The following is a 19,861-nucleotide window of genomic DNA, read 5'->3' as shown; positions in this document are numbered from 1 at the left end:
ATAAACCATCAGAATTCCTAGTGATATCTGTTTTGAAAAAACATCCCAAGTAATTCTGACTTATTCTTTCCCATTTCCTAAATAGGACTTTTAAAAGTCAGTGATACAGGAAGCTTAAGAAAGTTGACCTACATGAGACTGTTACATTGCACACATTCATAAAAATAAGAAATAAAAAAAAGCAAAAGACATAGCACCTACTGTAGAAAGCTATTCAACAATTAAGTATTGACAATAAAAATGTTAGGCACACTAAGATTTGACTCACAAAAACAAGTTAAACTCTACTTTGACATTAAACTTAAGTAGCATAAAAGTAAATTTTATTTCCAATTCCTAAAATTTAAATAACAGTAACCTACTGGCAATAGAAAAATTTAAGAGTTTTAAAAAATTGTAAAAACTTTCTATAATAAGTCTAAATTTTTTTAATTAAAAAAAGTACAAATGGAAAGAATTATGGAGGTATTGGTCAGTTCTACAAATAGCTCACCACATTATCAGGCCAATATATTTCTAGTTTTTGGATAAAGAGTCAATCAGGAAAATAGTTAAAAAACAAATCACACTTACAAAGGCTTTCAATGATAAGGGGTTTTTACATCGGAGACTAATGGGGGCTAATAAAAAGAGCATAAAATCATCTTATATTTATTCCAGAATAAGATGACTTTATTATTACATTATATGTTCAATTAACAAAAAAATGGAAAAGTTGATAAAATAGAGTTAGAGAAAAGAAATGGATATAAAAGAGATAAAAAGGAAAAACAGAAATAAGAATATGTAAGCTATTTGTGAGACAGACACCTTGTCACCTAATGATAGTTATGCAAAACAAAACATTTTGGTGGCTTTTGTTATTATTTCTTTCTCTAACAATAAAACAGATGATGCCAATGTTATAGAGATCTACATTTTCTTTTTAAAAAAGCATTATTTACTATGGACTAAACATCTGGAGCAGTTAAAACATCCTTATGCGATAAGAAACTGCTGTTTTTTTTATATATAAACATTTTAATATGGCAGTGAATTTCACAAGGTATATCATTTCCTCTAAGAAATTCTTTTACATTTTTTATCAATTATGAAATACAGAAGACTAAAAAGTTAGTCTGAAAAAGTTATTGTAAAACATAGTTAATATTATCAGACATGGTACATTAGCCAAAAAAAAAATCAACCTATACTTATTATAATTTTCCAACAGAACAATTTATAGTTTCTTTCTTTTATAGGTGTTTGATGATCTGACTAGCCTGAATTCAGTCCTAAAATTATAATACTACAATTAGTGACACTAGCTACTAGACAGAGATAACCAGAAATCAGCAACAAGAATGATTGAGAAATCAACCACAGGGGTACCTGGCTGGCTCAGTTGGTGGAGTGTGAGGTTCTTGATCTCAAGAGTTGTAAGTTTGGGCATTGAGATTACTTTTTAAAAATCTTATATATATAAAAAAAGAGAATGGATGAGCACACCACTGTCCTTTGCTAAATAAGTAATTTGTGCTATCATATATACAGAATTTTCATTTTTGGAGAAACAGCTAACCCTTTGTATAGGGTTTCCAACATTATGATAGACAATAAGTAAGAAAAAAAGAACCAGCTACACAACATTGCCAGTCAAGTTGTGACATCAAACTTCACATTCAATAGTGAATGACTATGACAGTATAAATGAAAATGCATAAGTATAACAGGCTGCTAAATTATATAATGGTAAGGCAACATATTTGCAAAAAAAGAGTTCTATAAGGGAGAAATTTGTGTGGGTTAGAGCTAGAAGGGAAGGTTTCAAAAAAGAGGCAAATATAATAAACCATGACAGAGAGAAGGAAAGAAACATTGGAAGAATGGGTTAAGAAGGGAGATGGAGTATTCACGAGACAGTAGGTAGATTAATTTGACTGGATTTATATGAGAAGGTAGAAAGAGGAAGTTTAGACAAGAAAATTAGGAATAATTATGGCAAACTTTTACAGATAAAGATCTTAAGGGGTCTCCTACATCCCCTTCACAAGGTCATTGTTAGAATGAATGACAAAGTATATGAAAGTACCTACAATGCTTTTTCATACAACAAAGACTTGCTAATATATGTGCAAGGTATTGTGCTGGGCACTGAGATGCAAAAATAAACTTTCCATCTCCACTTCTGATAACTCATTGTAGTAAGGGAGACAAACATGTAAACAAATATTTAGAAAGTGATGCTATGTGTGTTATACCAAGTGACCTAGAAAGTGACATCTGAACATGGAGACTATTGCTATCATTAGTTTCTATTTGATAGAGAAGTCTGGACTTCAGGAAGGTAAGGAGCTATGAGGACTTAGACTAGGAAGATTTAACAGGAAATTAGTTAGGAACAGGTGAATCAAATACATTTAAAAATAAAAACTGAATACATGGTACAATGAAATGGAAAGACTCAAAGAATAATTTTATAATCCTAGCCTGGAAACTAAAAATAAAGATACTCATACCTAAAATGGAACAATTGGAAGGGTATGGGAAAGCAAATGCTTTAGGTATACTGAATTTAGGGTTACAGTAAGATATGCAAATACAAAATTTTATAGATGCATGGAAAAAGATGGAACTAGACTCTACAAAGTGAGGGCTAGATGTACATACTTAAGATTCATAAATGTAAAGATGATTGGTTAAATTATGAGAAGATAATTTCCATTAGGAAATATTTACAGAAAACAGCTACAAGTCAAAAGAATGATCTTAGGTAATGACTGTATTTAAGAAGGGAAAAAGAAAGTAATGAGGGTAAAGTTATCACATGAGGGCATAAAACTGATATGTTTCAACAAGAATTAAATATTGTATTTGATCTCTGAAGCATTTTACCTATTTATTTTTTATTTTTTTTAAGATTTTTTTTAAATTTATTTGTTCATGGCAGAGAGAGAGAGAGAGAGAGAGAGAGAGAGAGAGGCAGAGACACAGGCAGAGGGAGAAGCAGGCTCTACGCAGGGAGCCCAATGTGGGATTCGATCCCGGGTCTCCAGGATTGCGCCCTGGGCCAAAGGCAGGGCCAAACCGCTGCACCACCCAGGGATCCCTATTTATTTTATTTGAGAGAGTGAGAGTGCAAGGGCGGGGAAGGGTGGGGGGTGGAGAGAGATGGAGAGAGAGAGAGAGAGAGGGAGGGAGAGAGAGAAAATCTCAAGCTTGATCTGGGATCTCCAGGATCACACCCCAGGCTGAAGGCGGCACTAAACTGCTGAGCCACCGGGGCTGCCCTCATTTTACCTATTTAAAGATTAATTCACTTCTTTCTCTCAGTAACCACAATGTTAAAACTGTGCCCACCTAGATGAGTAATATGGTAATTATATTTCGTTTGGATCCCCAAATTTCCTTACATTTTTGCAAAATTCAATTGTTTACTTGAATATTATTTTCATCCTGGTAGCTGCTTAAAAGTGATTAACTTATCAGTGACAAGATACTAGCTCCAACCCAACAATTTAAACACAAGAACAAGAAGAAAGAAGCAACATATGCTCTAGCTACTGAAAAGTGTTCGGGTGGTATCAAGTTGGAAAAAAAAATCATAAGAGATTGGTTGATACACTTTTCAGTTCACTTTAAACAACAGAACTTCATACAGAATGATAGGTATTCTGTAAAACACCTTAAACATCAGACTACAAACTTCCAAACCAGTAGAAAACGAAAGGATGATGACAAATAACTACAACACTTCTCAATCACAAAAAGGCATTTCAATCAAGAGAACTAGACTGTATGTTTCAATCTCATACTGGAAATCAAACCAAGATAAGTCACTTCTTTGCTTCATTAGCTCAAGTTCAATCACAGGTTTCAACTTCTCAACTATTATATGAAAAACAGGCTTATGTTTTTCTAGTCATTCTTTTAATATATTATCACTATTATAAACAACATGAATCAATCTGAGTTGATCATAATAACTCAAGAGAGAAAGAGAAGGAAAGTTTTTTTTTTTTTTTTTTTTTTTTTTTTTTTTTTTTTTTTTTTTTTTAGAAGGAAAGTTTATTCTAAAACTTTCCTATAGAATAAAAGGAAAGTTTATTCTAAAACTTTTCCTCTAGAAAAAGAGGCAACTTCTTTTTCTAGCCTTCATACTCCTGGTATCCATTTGTACCATTCATTTGGAAATCAACATACTCGAATAACTCTTACATTATTCAATTTAACACCTACAGTTTTGACTTCTTCAAGTATCCCTAAGGGTCCAAAGCATGTGATAACTTATCTGTTGAGACATGAGTTAGAGTTGTAAATGCTGGAATGGTGAGGTGTGCAAATTATGACAGAAATGTTACTGTAGGCTTTCCCCACAAAGCAATGTAGAGGGAAAACTACTGACTGGCTTTAGAATGGCTTACTTTGGTTTCATTAAGAGGCTCATTACGGGACAAAAGGACCATACTTATTTTACATCTCAAGGTATAGGACCTGCATGTAGTAGATACAGGAAGTAAATCTATGGACTTACAGAAGGTAAAGAGAAACCAGGAAATGAAAGCAACACGGTAGCTGGAAATTACATCTAACGGCATCTGAACAATCTGACAATCAACACCCAGACCCCCATTTCCAATGCAGAGGTTCAACTGCTCTTTCCTCTTCTTTACTTTATCCACAGGCCACATTTGTTATTTTTTAAGACTAATTCTATGAGGGGGAGAAGAAGAAAAGGGAAACACAATTTGATTTGCATCAAGGTCAAATACTGTTTACCTTTTGCTTTTATCCTCCACCAATCCTACTGGACTAGTCTTAGAAACATTATAAAATAAAGGGGTCTGAGGTGGGAAGTATTTTGCTAATTTTTGAGTAACATTAGGCACACGTCACGTATTTATGACAAGTACATTAATCTTATTATGCACATTAAATAACTGAATGCTCCATTTCAACTTCAGTATTCATTTTTTTCAACTTCAGTATTCAAATATTCTTTAAGTCAGAATAAACAAGGCTATAATGTAATTGATTAACAAATTCTTACATGCCAAATATGATTGCCTTTCTGAATTCACGTCATGAAAAAAAGTCATCTCAAAATAATATTGTAGCATATTGAAGAATGGAGCAAACAATTTCTTCAAATATTTGAGAAAAAAATTTTCACTTTTTAAAAGTAAGCTTGCCACCCAACATGGGGCTTTAACTCACAACTCTAAGATTAACAATCCCATGCTTTTTTTTTTTTTAAGATTTTATTTATTTGAGATAGCAAGCAAGCATGCATGAGCTGGGTGGGGGGCAGGGAGAGATGTAGAAGCAGGCTCTCCACTGAGCAGGGAACCCAATGTGGGGCTTGATCCCAGGACCGTGGGCTCAAGACCTGAGCCAAAGGCAGATGTTCAACCCATTGAGCCGTCCAGGTGCCCCAGATGTCCCATGTTCTACCGACTAAATGGGCCAGGCACATTTATAAAAGTTTGTTTTGTTTTGTCTTGTTTTACATTTTTCTTTATAAAGTAGCACTATGATCCATACTTTACAAAAGTTTGACAGATTTTTCTATTTATTAAATATTTTCAGGTATACAGAGAAGTGTGGAGAACATCCATGTTTCTCCATCATCCAGAACTTTGTCTAATTAAAAATTTTTTTGCCATATTTGTCTTAGAACTTTTAAGATTTTACTTATTTATTTGAGAGAGGGAGGGAGAACGCACACAAGCAGGAGGGAAAAAGGGAGAAGTCGATTCCCTGCTGAACAGGAAGCCCAACATGGGGCTCGATCCCAGGACCATGACCTGAACCCAAAGCAGACGTTTAACCAACTGAGCCACCGAGGCGCCCTGTTTTAGAACTTTTCATAAAGAAAACATTACAGATATAAAGTTTCCTAGTACCTCTCCCTAGCATTCTCCTCCTATCCCCAAATAGGTCAAACATCCCCATGAAACTTTATGTATTCATTAATAAATAATATTGATGGGATACCTGGGTGGCTCAGTGGTTTAGCGCATTGCCTTCGGCCCAGGGCGTGACCCTGGAGTCCTGGGATCAAGTCCTGCATTGGGACCACATGGAGCCTGCTTCTCCCTCTGCCTATGTCTCTGCCTCTCTCTCTGTGACTCTCATGAATAAATAATCTTTTAAAAAAATAATATTGATTCATAAACTTTAAATATATCACAAATGGGCAGGAAAGAGTTAACTTGGCATGCCTGGTTTGCTCAAACCCTGTACATTCCAAAGAAAGGTTTGTCTTCAGGACTGGTGGTTGGCTGGAAGCTGGCCGTAACTTCTGAGCCTATGGAATGTTCTGCCTGATAAGTATTTTTGTATGCCTGAGGCCTTGGGCCATGCTATACTAGGATGATTAGATAAGTTTATTCTAACAAAGCAATTATTGTTTATATTTGGTTTTGCTAGGTGGAGGGTGGGAAGGCTAGAGTCTGAGTAACTGAGTAGCTCAGTCACGAGGCCATTGCATGACATGTGGGCACTACATGACTGACCCCCAAGAAAAACTCAAGGATCAAGTGAGTTTTCTAGGTTGACAACATTCACACATCTTGTCACATGTTTGCTTGGAGGATTAAGCAAATCTCCATGCAACTCCAATGGGAGAGGATACCTGGAAGCTCGCCATGTGCTTTCTCCTGGATCTTGGCCCATGAGCCCTTTCCATTTGCTGATTCCAATCTCTGTCCTTTCACTGTACTAAACCACAACTGTGAGTATAACTCTTCTGTGTCCTGTGAGCCCCTCTAGTGAATTATCACATGTAAGGGTGATCTTGGGACTTCCAGCACATTATGCTTTTGAGATTTATCCAGTTGATAAATGTGGCTTTGTTCACTCATATGAACTCCTATATATAATTCCATTGTATGTATATGGTACATATGCCATGATTTATCCATTCTTTTTTTTTTAAGATTTTATTTATTTATAGAGATAGAGATAGAGAGAGAGAGAGAGGCAGAGACACAGGCAGAGGGAGAAGCAGGCATCATACAGAGAGCCTGACGTGGGACTCGATCCAGGGTCTCCAGGATCACGCCCTGGGCTGCAGGCGGAGCTAAACCGCTGCGCCACTGGGGCTGCCCCAGATATATCCATTCTTATATTGATGAACATTTGTTTCCAATTTTCAATGTAATACACAATGAATATTCTTGTACAGGTCTCCTAATACATATGAAAATGTTTTTAAGTACATATAAGGTGCTAAGTTGTAGGGCATGTGCATCTTCTCATTCTTATGATTGATCTTCTGATTAACAAAAGTTCTTAATTTTAATAAAGTCCAATTTATCATTTTTAAAATTCATGGTTAGCTTCTTGGGGGAGAGGAGATTAACCTGGTTTAAGAAATCTTTGCTTATTCCAGGTCATTTAGATATATTTTGTTTCTTCTAGAGGTTTTATTGGCTTTAAATTTTAAATCTGCAATCTATCTTTAATTTAATTGAGTGTACTGTGGACATAGGAGAGCCAAGGTTAATATTTTTCATCTGGCTACTCAATGGACCCAGTACTACTTATTGAAAAGTCTATCCTTTTTTCCATTGCATTATATTATCAGCTTTGTCATAAATCAAGTGACCATATATATGTGGTTAATTTCTGTATTCTCCAATCTGTTGGAGAATTCTGTCTATTCTTGTCCCAATACCATATTGTCTTGATTACTTCATCAATAAGATTTCTTTTTTAAACTTTAGTTACTTAATCATGAGAGACACAGAGAGAGAGAGGCAGAGACAGGTAAAGGGAGAAACATGATCTCTGTAAGGAGCCCCAAGTGGGACAGGATCCGGGACCCTGGGATCACACCCTGAACTAAAGGCAGACACTCAACTAAGCCACCCAGACATCCCTCACTAATAAAGATTTATAAAAATCTTGATGTCTGATAGAAGTCACTAAGTTTCATTCTTCTTATAGATTATCTTGGCTATTCTTAGTCTTTTGCATTACCCTACATATTTCAGAATCATTTTATTTCCGCCAAATTCCATCCAGTTACCACCAAAAAGAAAAAAATTCTGCTGGGATAACGAATGGAATAGTATTGAAATTCTAGATCAATCAGAGAAGAACGGACATTTTTAAAAACACTGAGCCTTCCAATCTATCAACATGGATTTATTTTTTTATTATTTTTTAAATAAGAATGTATTTTATTTTTTTATGATTTTTAAAAAGATTTATTTATTTATTCAGAGAGAGAGAGAGAGACAGAGACACAGGCAGAGGGAGAAGCAGGCTCTATGTAGGGAGCCTGACATGGGACTTGATCCCCGGTCTCCAGGATCACACCCTGGACTGTAGGCGGCACTAAATCGCTGTGTCACTGGGGCTGCCCTCAACATGGATTTAGTTATATATCATCTGTCAATAATATTTTGTAGCTTATATAAGTTCTTATGATGATTATTTTGTTAGATTTCTTTTCAAGAATCTGATGTATTTCATGCTATTAAAGATAGTTTTCTGGGGTGCCTGGCTGGCTCGGCCAGTGGAACATGCAACTCTCGATCTTGGAGTTGTGAATTTGGGCCCCATGTTGTATGTAGAGATTATTTAAAATAAAAATCTTAAAAAAATAAAAAAATAAAAAAAAATCTTTAAAAAAAGTAGTTTCTTTTTAAAAATTTCACTTGATATGTTTTTGCTGATATATACAATTAATTTTTTTTCTATTAGCCTTCTAATAACTTTGCTAAATATTTATTTAACATTTACTTTAATAGTTTGTAGATTGTTTGGAGTTTTCCACATATAAAATTATACCTGCAAATAATATCAATTAATCAGTTTTATTTCTTCCTTTGTAATCCCCATACTGTTTATTTCCTTTTTTGTACTTTGTATCATTGATTACACCTACAGTGAAAAGTTGAAAAGAAGTGATGATAGTGGTTATCTTAGGCTTCATGATTTCAAAGGGAAAATTTTTGATAGTTTCCCATTAAGTGATGTTTGTTATAAGATTTTTGTATATACTCTATCAAATTAGGGAAACTACTGGCTAGCTCTAGTTTGCTTACAATTGTTGTTTATCACAAATATATGTTGAATTTTTTTTTGTTTTTAATATTTTATTTACTTATTCATGAGAGACACACACAGAGAAAGACAGAGACACAGGCAGAGGGAGAAGCAGGCTCCATACAGAGAGCCCCATGTGGGACTCGATTCTAGGACTCTGGGATCATGCCCTGAACCAAAGGCAGACACTCAATCACTGAGCCACCCAGGTGTCCCGCGTTCAATTTCTTCAAATGCTTTCTTTGCACCTATGAGAAGCAACTACTCGATTTGCCTCATATGTTTTGTTAATATGGTGAATTATATAGACTGCTTTTTAAATATTACATATTTAATATGTAATATTAATTACATATTAATATTACACATCTCTCTCTGTCTCTCATGAATAAATAAAAATCTTTTTTTTTTAAAAAAGTAAGGATCTGTATACACTTACTTGAATAAACTTGATAATTTTTGCTTCAAAATTTCTAGTTTTGATGAATTTTAAGTTTTGATAGAAGTATATTAAAATCTTTCACATTAGTTTTTTTCTTTTAAGATTTTATTTATTCACTCATGAGAGACACAGAGAGAGAGGCAGAGACATAGGCAGAGGGAGAAGCAGTCTCCCTGCGGGGAACCTGATGTGGGACTCGATCCCAGGACCCTGGGATCATCACCTGAGCCAAAAGTAGACAAACCACTGAGCCACCCAGGAGCCCCTCTTCTTTAAATTTTCTTCTTTCTTTCAAAATTACCTTCTTTTCTTCTTTTATCAATTGTTTTTTTTTAACTTTATTTATTTTATTTTATTTATGATAGTCACACAGAGAGAGAGAGAGAGAGAGAGGCAGAGGGAGAAGCAGGCTCCATGCACCAGAAGCCCGACGTGGGATTCGATCCCGGGTCTCCAGGATCGCACCCTGGGCCAAAGGCAGGCGCTAAACCGCTGTGCCACCCAGGGATCCCTCTTCTATCCATTGTTTGTTGGAAGTGGTACCTTGTATTTCTATTTTTTTTAGTGATTACCCTTTTTTTAAGTTTTTATTTTTTATTTATTTTTTAGGTAGACTCCCTGCCTGACGTGAGACTTGAACTCATGACCCCTGAGATCAAGAGTTACATGCTTAAAAAAAAAAAAAAAAAGAGTTACATGCTTTACGAACCAAGCCAGCCAGGTACTCCACCCCCTAATTTTTAAACATACATAATTTAAACATTTTTAAAAACAAAATTACAAAGTATTCGGTATTACTATTTTCTTTCTGAGAGGGACATGAACTTTGTCACTTTACTCTTGAATACTTTCTCTTTTATTATTATTTGCTGTTTTTGCTGTCTTAACACAAAAATAATTTTAAGTCAATAATGAAATTTCATCAATAAGTTTGATTAATTTGAGTTCCCATTTTTTGTAGCTATTACTAGCCCTCCTCAATTTTTTTTACTAAAGATTAACCTTTATCCTTCTTTCATCAAATGTGTCTTTGAGAGGTAAACTCAGTCTTATGTAACTGAATGTGTCCTGATTTTATCCTCATTAGGTGGTATAACATTTTAACATTCTACGTTGGTAGTTATTTTTCACTCATTACACTGAGGATATTATTCCGTTATCTTCTGTCATTTGACTTGTTTATGAAAAAGTCTACTATCAATATAATTGTCATTCTTTGGAAATAATCTATGCCTTCTGGTATCATTTAAGTTTTTTTCCTTTGTTTTTGGATACCTCTGAAGCTTTTCTACAATGCCTAAAAGCAAAGCAGGCACATTCATCTGAAAATAGTGTCTTTAAAAAAAAAAAAAAAAATATATATATATATATATATATATATGTTTTTTAAAAATATAAAAAAAAGAAAAAAAAGAAAAAAAATATAAATATATATATATTTTTAAAGATTTTATTTATTTATTCATGAGAGACACACACAGAGAGAGGCAGAGGCAGAGGGAGAAGCAGGCTCCATGCAGGGAGACCGACGTGGGACTCGATCTGGGTCTCCAGGATCACGCCCTGGGCCAAAGGCGGCACTAAACTGCTGGGCTATCGGGGCTGCCCTAAGTATATACTTCTTAAGATTTTATTTATTTATTCATGAGAGACACAGAGAGAGAGAGAGGCAGAGACAGAGGCAGGGGGAGGAGCAGGCCCCCCACAGGAGCCCGATGTGGGACTCAATCCCGGGGCTCCAGGACCATGCTCTGGGCTGAAAGCAGACACCCAATGACTGTTCAACTACAGAAAATTCTGAGCTCTTCAACTTCTTCAAAATTATTTTCAAGTATTAATTATCTACCAGTTCCTCCATTCTCTACCCGAAACTGTTATTAGACATATATATATATTCTGCCTAATATCTCTGTCATATATACATATATTTGTCTCCATATCCATCTCATTGCCATTCCGTGCTATATCCTTGGTAAATATCTCAGTACAAGCTTCCAAATAACTTATTTTAGTCAACTATTTTCATGGTCTAGCATCTCATAGACTGATTTTTATTTCAGTGACTGTATTTTTCATTTCTAAAATGTATAACTGGTTTTTATATTTACCTGTTTTTGCTTTCTCTCTGCCTGTTTCTTCTTAATCTCTTCTTTTTTTGAGTAAGTTATCTCTTCATTTACCACTTTGAGCATCCTTAAACTTAGTTTTTAGCAGACTGTTAGATAAAATTCTTTTCACATTCCAGTTGTTGATATGGTGGCTATGTCCCTTAGCACTAATATTTTTCAGACATTTTAGAGTTTTGGTTTGCTCACCCATTTTCCATGTATTTGAGGTATTTATGCTTTTTCTCTTTTTCCCTCTCTGTGTCAACCCATATTATTAAGTTTAAAGACATTTTCACCCAGTTTCCTAGTTGAGAATGAGATTTATAATCACATTTCAGAGTTTCTATTCCATGATGCTATTGGAGATAGCAAAGATTTGGTATAAAACCAATAGTGGTGTGGTATGATCATGCTCCATGGTCACAAGGTGCATCTGCAAGTTTCTATCTCTATAAGTCTTCAGATTGCTAAATACTATAGTCCTTGAGAGCAGCCAGCAATAGCTTTATTTTCTGTTTCCTTTGCCAGGTGAGATGGGGCAATAACTAAGTCCTGGCTTTAAACAATAAGCATGGCTCCTATTTTATTCTTGAGCCAAATTCCTGGAAACTTACATTTCCAGACCTGAGAATCATAGGTTCAATCATTCAGTTCCTTTCATCATCTAGTATTTTTGATTCTCTCTCTCTTTTTTTTTTTTTTTTAGTATTTTTGTTTCTTGAAAGACCACAAAAATGTTAGCATTGTTTTGAGATTATCAGTACCTTTTTAGTTCTCTTTTTTATATATTTTGTCTATCACATGTATATATATGTATATACTCTCAGATACTCTAGCTTGTCTCTCCAGTATTGTTCAGGAGAATCATTAACCTTGGTTAAGTAAACAAACACCTGCTGCTACTGAAGCATACTATACAGAAAAAACTCATATGAAAGGCAGCTTCATCATTGCCTATTGTTTCAAATAGCTGTCTTTGCAACTTTCAGTATGAAGCTAATATTTGAAAAGAACTGTTCTCTCTACTCAAGGCATCTAAATATACAGAGTTATGTTGCTCCTACTGGCAAAGAGGTAGGATATACATGAATTTTCAGTTTCAACTACTTTGGAGGATGTCTCACTCCCTCCTTGAAATATGCCTCCAGGATACTTTGAAATATCACCTAAACTCTATTCTGTGTTATAATATAGCCTACATTCTACATTTTAAATTAAACCAACCCAAATAGATCTTCCAGATATAATGAAACATGCCAACAAATTATCTAGCCATTTCCACATGACGTGGCAATACAAAATTTAATTTATAAAAATATATCAATAAAAATATGATATGCTAACATAAAAAAATACTAAATTTAAAGCTGCCCAAAAATTGTGGTGATTGTTGTATAAAATCTAAGATTGTTCCTCCTATATCCAGTCAGGAAAAATTATAGCTATAAATGCATAACGTTCCACCTCACAGGTATTCAATAAAAGTTTATTTAAATGAATATATTAGTAAGAAAAAGAAATGTGAAGATTTAAGTATCTAAAACTTAAAAGTTAAAAAGTTTAATACCTAAAAACTTAGAAATTAAAGTGATAAACCACCAGTAGCAAAGAATAAAATAAGACAGATTAGAAATTAAACAGTGGCAGGGGCACCTGGGTGCTTCAGTTGGTTGAGTGTCTGACTCTTGATTTTGGCTCAGGTCATATCAGGGTCATGAAATTGGGCCCTGCTATGAGCTTAGGCTCTGCACTCAGTGGGGAGTCTACTTGAGATTCTCTCTTTCTTCCTCTGCTCCTCATCCTTTACTCTCATGTTATTTCCCTCTAAAATAAATAAATAAATCTTAAAAAAAAAAAAAAGAAATTAAACAGTGACAAAATCAATAGCTGGGTTTTTGAAAACTAGAAAAATTTAAAAAAACCTGATAAATGGGTAGCCCCGGTGGCCCAGTGGTTTAGTGCCACCTTCAGCCTGGGGTGTGATCCTGGAGACCCAGGATTGAATCCCTTGTCGGGCTCCCTGCATGGAGCCTGCTTCTCTCTCTGCCTGTGTCTCTGCCTCTCTCTCTCTCTGTGTCTGCCATGAATAAATAAATAAGTAAAATCTTAAAAAATAAATAAATAAAACATTTTTAAAAACCTGATAAACTACAATTTAAAAAAGAGTGACTATATAAGTTTTAGGTCTAAGAATTTTAGAATAAATTAAAAGTAGGGAAGTTCTCATAAGCATATATTAATATAATTTATGACCAAGTTATTTTATGTGACTATCTACAGAAATAAAAAATTCTTATTTGATACAGTAAGTTTAACAAATATTTAACAAATGCCTACTATGTAGATGAAACCTCTTGCCCCCAAGAAGTTACCACTTTATTTTATTTTATTTTTTTTTTGAAGTTACCACTTTAATACAGAAGGCAAGTAAATGAACAGTTACAGAATTCAGGACATACTATCCAACATTGCTGGTTCTTTAATGTTTTGTTTTTCAGATTTAAGGAAACCCTTTTCTCTTCTCTCTTAAGAGATCTATAACTTTTTTTCATTTTTTTAAGCGATCTATAACTTAAAGCAACTTGAAAAAATATGCCATGTGAATAAATATGAAACAATTTCTTTTTCTCTCTACATGATCCCTCTAGAATTCAGTAATCTTATATTCATGTAATATAGTTATTTGGGTAAGTTCAGTAAGAAATCTGTTCTCTTGGTATTAGGACACTTGGAAACTTTGGGTATATTACCAAGAATCTGACTAAATGTCATACTTGTGAATGATGCATAAAATCCAATATAACCAGACAGCTTTACAAATCTAAGGTTGACTATAAGGAGTCAATATTTATAAAGCACCCCCTTAGAAAGACCAGCTTGTATCAGGGGTACAGGTTTCCCAGCCTTGTAAGTGAATCACAAAGGTCAGTTCCTGGCAGGCTCAGGAAGCTCAGGATCTTGGGAACCTGGAGAAGAGAGGAATTCAAATAGGTCTACAGGTATTGCAGGCAAAGTCTGATGGCCAGTCCTTGGGCTTGGCTTCCTAACCTCCAGAGGCTTTTAAAATTAGAATCTGAGGGGGCAGCCTGGGTGGCTCAGTGGTTTAGCGCCACCTTCAGTCCAGGGTGTGATCCTGGAGTCCCAGGATTGAGTCCCGCATCGTGCTTCCTGCATGGAGTCTGTTTCTCCCTCTGCCTGTGTCTCTGCCTCTCTCTCTCTCTCTGAGTGACTATCATAAATAAATAAATTAATTAATTAAAAAAAAAAAAGGAATTTCCTAGGTGAGGAGAGCCACAAAGGTGTCTTTTGTTATGCTGATAAGGTTAGTGTTGGAAGGAAGCTAAGGTTGGAAACCAGTTGCCAAGACAACCATGTGATTAGAGGGTGGGAACTTTTAGTCCCACACTCTCAACCTTTTAGGAGAGGGGAGGAAGGCTGGAAGTTGATTCAATCACAAATGGCAACGACTTCAGCAATCACACCTACGTGATGAAGCCTTCCATAAAAACCCAAAAGGACAGGGATCAGAATGCTTCTGGGCTGGTGAGCTTTGGGGAGAGTGATGCACTTGGAAAGGTCATGGAAACTCCACACTGTCTCCCTATACCTTCCAATACCTCTCTTCTATCTGGATGTTCCAGAGTTCTATCCTTTCAGAACAAGGCTGTTATCTAGTAATTAAAATAGAGTTCTGTGAGCCACTCTAGCAAATTAAGCAAATTCAAGGAAGGGATTGTTGGAACCTCAGATCTACCATCCATCCCTTGGTCAGAAGCACAGACAACAATCTGGACTTTCGAATGGTATCTGAAGTGGAGGAGAGGAGAGCAATCTTGTATGACTGAGACCGTAATCTCTGAGATCTGAGGCTATCTTGCAGTAGATACTGTCAGAATTGAGTTGAATTGTAGGACACCTAGGGTGGTGTCTGAGAATTGGTTGGTCATGTGGGAAAAACCCATACACATCAGAACTGGTATCAAAATTGTTACATTATGGTAGGGAGAAGGACAAGAATTGGAAAAAATGGAAATTCTAAAGATAGGTTAAAAATAGTGCAACAATTTAATGTGCATATGTGTAAAAACAGAAAAGAAAGAGAAACAGAAGAAAAACAAAGGATAAAAATTCTGGGACAGATGGTTATCAGGATAGAGAGAAACTGGGACGCCTGGGTGGCTTAGTGGTTAAGCATCTGCCTTTGACTCAGGGCCTGATCCCAGGGTTGGGGATCAAGTCCCACATCAGGCTCCTGCAGAGAGCCTGCTTCTTCCTCTGCCTGTGTCTCTGCCTCTCTCTCCGTCTCTCATGAATAAATAAATAAAATCTTTTTTTTTAAAAAAAGGATAGAGAAAAATTAATTTGGATCACTGTAAATTCCAAAGAAGTCAAATAATCTGTTAGGGGGAAAAATAAATGAAAACTGAGTAGCAGCCCATTTAAGCTCAGATAAAGAACAGATGATTTTAAAAAATGAAGGTTCTCATTAGAATGAAGATGGATATGCCTGAATATATACAAATAAAAATTCAATGCATCAAAAATCAGCTAAGTTGCAGGATACAAGATCAACAAACAAAAATCAGCATAACTGGAGAAATGTGGAGAAAGAACCTTTGTGCACTGTTGGTAGAAATGTAAATTGTATACAGCCACCATGGAAAAGTTCCTCAAAAAATTAAAACTAGAACTGTCATATTATCCAACAATCCCACTTACAGTATTTGTCTAAAGAAAATGAAAACATTAACTCCGAAAGATATATGCACTCCAATGTTCACTACAGCATTATTTACATTACTCAAGAGATGGAGGGGCACCTGGGTGGCTCAGTGGGTTAAGCTTCCAACTCTTGATTTCAGCTCAGGTCATGATCTCAGGGTCGTGAGATTGAGCCCCATGTTGGGCTCTGTGCTTAGTGCGGAGTCTGCTTGTCCTTCTACCACCTCTGCTCCTCCCCCTGATCACATGCTCTCTAAAATAAATAAATAAAATCTTAAAAAAAAAGAGAGAGAAAGATGGAAACAACCTAAGTGTCCATCAATGGATAAGTAAAGAAGTTGTGTGGCATATATATTCAATGGAATATTATTCAACCATAAAAAGAAGGATATCTTGCCATTTGCGATAATATAGGTGGAACTTGAGGGCATTATATTAAGTGAAATAAGTCAGAGAAAGATAAATACCATATGATTTCTTTTACACATTTTTTTAAAAAGAAAAAAAAAAACCCACAAACTTATAGATACAGTGGGCAGATTGACAGTTCCTAGAGGTGGAGGTAGGGATGGGAGAAATGGGTAAAGGAGGTAAAAATGTTTAAACAAAACAAAACAAAACAAAAATGCAGCTGATGTAAAACAGGCACAGAAATTCTGAATCATATTAAAAGTATTGACTTTGTGTGTATATACATATATACACGTTTATATATGCTGATGTAAAATATACATATAATATATACAAAACACTGATGCACAGCTATTATTTCTACAAAAATGAAAATATTCTAAATTTTTAAGATGAAACAAATATTACATATTTTTTAGAAATTTATATAAAAATTAGAACTTCAAAAGCCCAGGAAAAAATCAGTCATATTTCTGTGCATTAGCAACAAACAATCTGAAAAGGAAATTAAGAAAAGAGTTTACAATAACATCAAAAAGAATAAAATGCTTAAAAATAAATTTAATAACCAAGGAGGCACAAGACTTGTACACTATAAAATACTGCTGAAAGAAATTAAAGATATTCTGAATAAGTGGAAAGACACCCATTTTCATGGACTGGGAACTTACTATTGTTCAGATGACAATATTCCTCAAAGTAATCTACAGATTCAATGTAATTAAAATCCCAATTGCCTTGGAGTACCTGGTTAGCTCAGTTAGTAGAGCATGTGATTCCTGATCTCAGGGTAATGAGTTCATGTACCACATTATGTGTAGAGCTTGCTTAATTAAAAAAAAAAAAAAAGCCAACTGTCTTTTTAGTAGTAATGACAAGCAGATCCTAAGAGTCATATGGAATTGTAAGATATCACAAATAATCAAAATAATTTTATAAAGAAAAACAAAGTTGGAGAACTCATACTTCCTAATTTCAAAACTTACTACGAAGTTATAATAATCAAAACAGTGTGGTAGTGGCATCTGGAAAAGAATTGAGAGTCTAGAATAAACCCATCTAATTAATTTTCAACAGGGATTCCAAAACTGTTTGATGGAGAATAAAGAGTCTCTTCAGCAAAGAGTATGGGACAACTAATACCTGCATACAGAAGAATGAAGCGGATTTTGACCTCAATATATATAAAAATTAGATTAAAAAATAATATAAGAAATAGATCAAACCCTGCATATTAGAGGCAAAACTATAAAACTTTTAGAAGAAAACACAGGGGGAATCTTTATAAGCTTTAATTATGCAAAGGTTTCTCAGATATGACAATAAAAGCATGAACAACAAAACAAGAGATAAACTGGACTTCATCAAAATGAAAAAACTTAGTGCATCAAAGGACACCATCAAAGAGTAAAAAGATAACTCACTGAATGGGCAAAAATAATTGCCCATTGCCAATACAAAAATTGCCAATTTTTGTAATTGCCAATACAAAAATTATGTATCTGATGAGAGTCTAGTACCCAAAATATCTAAAAGAATGCTTGAAATTCAACAACAAACAACCCAATTTAAAAATGGGCAAAGGACTTGAAGACATTTCTCCAATGAGGATTATACAAATGGCCAATGAATACATAAAAAGATGCTCAATGTCATTAGTAATAGGGATATGCAAATGAAAATCACAGTGAGGAGCACTTGTCTGGCTCAGACAGTGGAGCATGTAACTCTTGATCTCACGGTTGTAAGTTAGAGCCCCATGATGGGGGTAGAGATTACTTAAAAATAAAACCTAAGAAAAAAAAAGGACATCACAATGAGATACCACTTCACACCCAATAGGATGGCAACAGTGAAAAATAAAACAAAAAACCCCAGAAAGTATTAATTGTTGGCAAGGATATAGAAAAATAACTGTCATGCACTTCTGGTAAGACTGTAAAATGAAAAAAAAAAAATGAAAGAAAAAAAAAAAAGACTGTAAAATGGCACAGTCACTGTGGAAAATAATTTGGCGGTTCCTTTATAAAGCTAAGCACAGAATTACCACACAGCCCAGCAATTCCATATTTTAGGTATATACTTGAAAGAATCGAAAACAAGAGTTCAACAAAAACTTGTAAATGAATGTTCATACAGCACTATTCATGACAAAAAGTGGAAACAATTCAAATTCAAATAAATGGATAACAAAATGTACTCATACAACTGAATATTATTTAGCCATAAAAAACACTGCACAGACTGAACCTTGACAACATCATGCTAAGTAAAAGCAGCCACACACAAAAAGCCATATATTGTGATTTCACTTATATGAAAGATTCAGAATAGGTGACTCCATCAAGTCAGAAAGCAGATTAGTCCTTGACAGGGACTGTGGGTAGGAGAGAACTGGAATGGCTGCTTAATGGATACAGGGTTTTCTTTTGCAGTGATGAAAATGTTCTAGAACTAGACAGTTGTGATTATCACCCAACATTACAAATGTAGTAAATGCCACAAAATATACTCTCTTTGGTGAATTTTATGTGCATTTTGCCACAATTTAAAAATTATTTTTAATTAAAAAATTCTTGCATGATAAACTATACTTCTCATGTCAGGAAAGGCAATGGAGTAAAACTGTGGTAAAAGTAACTTATAAAAGGTTAATATCTAAATTATCTATAAAGATTTGACACAAAGATATATGCTCAATCTCCAAAGTTATCAGGCGAAGTGGTCAAAAGTGACACACAGGGCAGCCTGGGTGGCTCAACCTGGAGACCCAGGATGGAGTCCCATGTCAGGCTTCTTGCATGGAGCCTACTTCCTCTGCCTGTGTCTCTGTTTCTCTCTCTCTCTGTGTCTCTCATGAATAAATAAATAAAATCTTTAAAAAAAAGTGACACAGATTATATAACAAGAAATAATTACTATAAAATTCTTCACATAAAAATGGAGAGGCCACCAGAAAGTAAAGGCTTATTGAAACATCTTTAAGGAATCATTATATCCTAAATGCATTATAAAAGAGTTAAAAAGCAAATGTGGCCAGGCCATAGGGAAATAAATAAGTTTAAAATCTCAGTGACATTGTGAAACTGTTCTAGAGAATAAACTGACAATGCATAATGAGGTATAAAGCTTGTCAAAT

General features: G+C 34.8%; 1 protein-coding gene across 4 annotated transcripts in view; it reads right to left on the bottom strand.

Moving 5' to 3' along the window:
* The window catches only part of GOLM2 (golgi membrane protein 2), a 100,032-nt gene that overhangs the window by 10,094 nt on the left and 70,077 nt on the right, over positions 1-19,861 (bottom strand). The gene's annotated exons all lie outside the window — the stretch shown is intronic.

Source organism: Canis lupus, chromosome 32, assembly GCF_048164855.1.
Source record: "Canis lupus baileyi chromosome 32, mCanLup2.hap1, whole genome shotgun sequence".
NCBI classification, from domain to species: domain Eukaryota; kingdom Metazoa; phylum Chordata; class Mammalia; order Carnivora; family Canidae; genus Canis; species Canis lupus.
This window is presented reverse-complemented; position numbering and strand designations above follow the sequence as displayed.